This window comes from Cygnus olor, chromosome 1 (assembly GCF_009769625.2).
Source record: "Cygnus olor isolate bCygOlo1 chromosome 1, bCygOlo1.pri.v2, whole genome shotgun sequence".
Classification (NCBI taxonomy): domain Eukaryota; kingdom Metazoa; phylum Chordata; class Aves; order Anseriformes; family Anatidae; genus Cygnus; species Cygnus olor.
Window position 1 is genome coordinate 32,879,018 of NC_049169.1, and position 4,192 is coordinate 32,883,209.

Genomic DNA, 4,192 nt, shown 5'->3' on the forward strand with positions numbered 1-4,192 from the left:
GCCCGGGGGCGCCCCTGAGGGGCGCCCCCGGGCTCCCGACATGGCGGCGGGTCCGCGCCTCACGGCCGGGCGGGCTACACCTGTGCTGAGAGGAGGGAAGGGGAGCGGGGCCCCGGCCTCCGACGGGGGAAGGTGGCCGCGGTGCTGACCGGCGAGGTCACGCCGACCTAATGATCTCATGAGGTAATAGGAAGATAGTCATTAGCTCACTCCCTCTGGGCATTTTTACTTGCCTTTTTTTTTTAACCCCCCCCTCCGCCCCCTCCCAACCCCCACTGCATTTTTAACATTTGTCTCAATAAATCTGATTAAGATCAGCGTGGTGCTGTTAATCATGTTTTCGCTAAGATGTGGGGTGATGCTTTCTGTAGGCATAAACATTCCTTGGCAGTGGCGGCTATGTTTCTACTCGGGTATATTCTTTTTATTTATTTTCTTAAAAAACATATAACACGGCAGAAATGTATCATTTTCCAGTTAAAATACACAGAAAGCTAAAACTGGATGTTCTTCCCAAGCACCTGGAAGTGTCTCCTTGTTCTGCAGAGAAATCCTTTTATTTCAGACAGGTGTTGACCAGTCTCTTCTCAAGAGTATTCCCTGCAAAATCCTCTGGAGCAGGTGTGTCCCTTATTACTGTAGGGATAATCCTCGGTTGTGGCCTTGGACATTGTAATGAGTAATTATAGCTACAAACAGCTGGAGAAGTGGAATCATTGGTGTCTTGAGACAGCAGGTAGATGGTTCAACTACTGTGGTATTAGGTAGTATCTTGGTAGATGTGAATTAATCACTCAGCCCAAGCTTTCCTTTGCATCCTTGGGTAGCTTGGTCCTGCCAGAGTTTGGGCACTTTCTCCACTGGCACCAAGGTGCGTCTGTGGTGCACATGAACCAGAGAAGGTAAGGTTGCTTCACAATAGGGACTCTTGCAGTCCAAACTTCTGTCTTCAGAAGTGGCTGTAAGTGTGAGGAAGAATAAGAACAAAATGACAATGAAAAAACTCTAATAGTTTCCCCCTCATGTACTCCCATTATGTAAATGTTCTCGGCTCAAGGGATTTCCCAATGTATAAGCGCTTGTATTTGCAGATCATCTGAAGGTCTTCATTTTTTGTTAACTCAAGATATTAGCTCAAGTATTTTACCTGTCTGCATTTTGTGACTGGAGTTGTCTCTTACCATAGAAAAGGACAGAATGTAGCCCAGTGGAGCCAAGAGTGTATCAGAAGCTAATATGTATCATTGTAATATTAAGATGCAGGAATCTATATTTACTTTGTTTCTAAGGGAAAGAAGAAAACTGTCCCAGAAGAGCACCTGCTTTTGAGCATTGCAAGTAGCTGCCTCTCTAATTTACCCCTCATAAATTTATTCACACTTAAGGATTTCTTGTGTCTTTCCTTTCACTGACTAAATTCACACAGAATTCCCAAGGGCCTGAGACACTAAAAACCATAATTCAATACTCGGGAAAGTGCAGTTAGTCCATCCAGCTGTGCTGCATGAATAAAAGGTATTCACCAAGCCAAAGATGGTTGTTGAAGACAGCCTTGGGGTTTGATTTCTTCCAAAGCCCTTTCTCATGCCAAAGTGGCTACTGTTGTGCTGTTGTGTTAATTTCAGCTGTGTAGTTCAGTAAAGTATGATTAGCAAGTCGCACGTTTCTGTGAAACATAAGCCCAACATATGTAGCATTTTGGCAACTGCTGTGCTTCATAGAAGGGAGTGACCAATTGCCACACAACGGGTTAACAATTCATGTCAGGTTTTGCCTGTAGTTCCAGGGTTCAACACATCACAACCCATTGCAATGAGTTTAAGAAGTTTCCGTCTCTCCCATCTTCATCTGTCAGTGACCTCTCACTCGAATTCTGGCTCCACAGTCATGGCAGTGAATGGCATCAGGGAACTCACATAGGTTTTAAACAAGACAGTAAGAAAAGATTGTTTTTCAAGAGATTCCCAGGGGAGAGCTAAAACCAGTTGAGAGAGCTTGAGTAAGGATGGTAGTGTACAACTGGTCAAATGAACTCATTACACCAGGGCAGCCTCTGAGCACTTTGTCCCTGGGACACAGTTCTGTAGCCTTGCTGAGCAGCGGTTAGGAAATTCAGTTTATCCTCCGGGCATGTGATAACCAGATACAGTCAGGCCCAAGACCTGTTACCTGTCTAAAGCTGGAGAGAACAGTCCAAGGAAATAGACATTCCTCATTCAGATCTGGAGAACAAAATAATTTGAGTGCAAAGACAAGTGGCATCCGTAAACCCAGACCATTTTCCCTAGCAAAAGCAGCCTGGAAATGTGTGACAAAGAGATCCTGAGCCAGGGAGCTGGAAAGTCATTGCATCTGTGTTACCTGGATACATACAGCAAGTAGAGATGGTATTCCCATTTCTTTTCATTTGGTTCTGCAAACTTGGAAGCTATTTAGACTATTTGAATTTTGGCAATCTATTAATCTACTTTTGTCTTATCCAGATTTAAAGAGTAAAAAAGTTTGCCTTAACTGGATAGCCTCGTTTGCTTTTGGGTGTTTGGAAAACATTATGATACACTTCTTAGGTTGCAGAGCTTAAAGAAGGGTATATAAACATACATGAAATGCACTGCACTCCATTAGGCTTCCCCACTGGCAGCCCAGGGTACAGTCTTACTGCCCAGCCAGACAGTTTATTTAACATATCAAGTACCAAATCTGTGCAACCAAATCAAAGTCTCCCTCATGATTCATTTTCTACATCAGCTCTGTCCTTTCTCAAATGGTATTTCCATTCTTGGACTGGGGGATTTTTACTTTGCAGCTCCTTCCCAGTAGCAATTCATGTTAAATTGAGACCTGCCTTTAGTTCATTCTTTTCTTGTAAACCTTCCCGTTGCTTAACTGGATGCATATATATTAGCTGTCATGTGCTTCTTTTGAAATTTTCCAGTAGTTTCTTACTAGCTTGTTCACATTTGTCTTACTTTTTTTACTTCTAAAACTGCCAAATATATGGCTAGTCGATAAGCTGCAGCAGTCAACTACAAAATCCAAACACGAAACAATTCTTTATTCATTTACTTATTTTACACTTTACCAGATTCAATCAACATCTACAATATCTGCAAGATTTACATACTTTTAATTTTCCTGCAAGCCATTTTTAACAAGAAAAACCTTCTTGGCTGAGACAGCTGCTGAAGGCTTAAGCTGCCAAGGCTTAGGTCCACATGCCAGTAAGTTACTCCAAGGTACTCAAAGGATCATGGGGATGCTCTTTTATTTTACTGCATAGGCTGAGTTGGAAACCAGTGGCATAGGTATCTCAGAAGATGTACTTTCCAGGACCCTGTGACAGCAGCAGCTGAAAAGCCTTGTAATTCAAAAGAAACATGCAAATAGGGAAAAAGTCCTACCTAGACTGGGGCAATTTCACACTGTGCTCTTTCTGACTATAAGGCACCTCCAGTCAGCATAGTTAAAATATCAAAAACTGATTTAAGAAGTGAAATAAGTCATTGAAATGCTCTTTACGTTCGATTCAGTTCAGATACACAGAAGCTCTAGCACACCTGCCACTTCTAGGCGTGAAGACCTCACATGGTGTGAGCCGTCTGCCTCCAACGTTCCTCTTGGGCAACCTGAGATACTGTATGGCTGCCACTTTATTCCATACAGCCAAGAACAGGGATCTTGGCACAGAAACAGACACACGCTTGCAGGAGACAGAGATGAGGTCATTTCATACAGGTCTTTTCTAATGCTCTCTTTGCTTCGCCGTGCTAAAGGCAACTCTATGCAGTCGTAATTTTACTGGATTCTGTGTATGACACTTTAGAGACATCTATTTTAAATCAGTTATTGATGATTTCCAACTTTGCTTTTCCAGCAAAAATAATGCCATACCCTCTCTGCTTTCCTGCTCCTAAACTTTGGAGTGCCATATTCAAGCCAGAAGAATAATGCATGAATCCTACCAGCATACACACTTGCTTCTTGGGACTGAGCCTGAAATTCTCACTAAATGCCCTGGGCTTAGGCATCATAATGTGCTTTGAATAACATAATGTGCTTCTAAATAACAAAGTGAGTTTCTAATTACATTGTTATTCTAAGTGAGATGCATTTTCTGTACCCTTGGAAATAGGTGTCTTGTATTGTTTTGTCTAGCCTGAGCATGGTAGACAACTGTGCAAAGGTTGTGCTG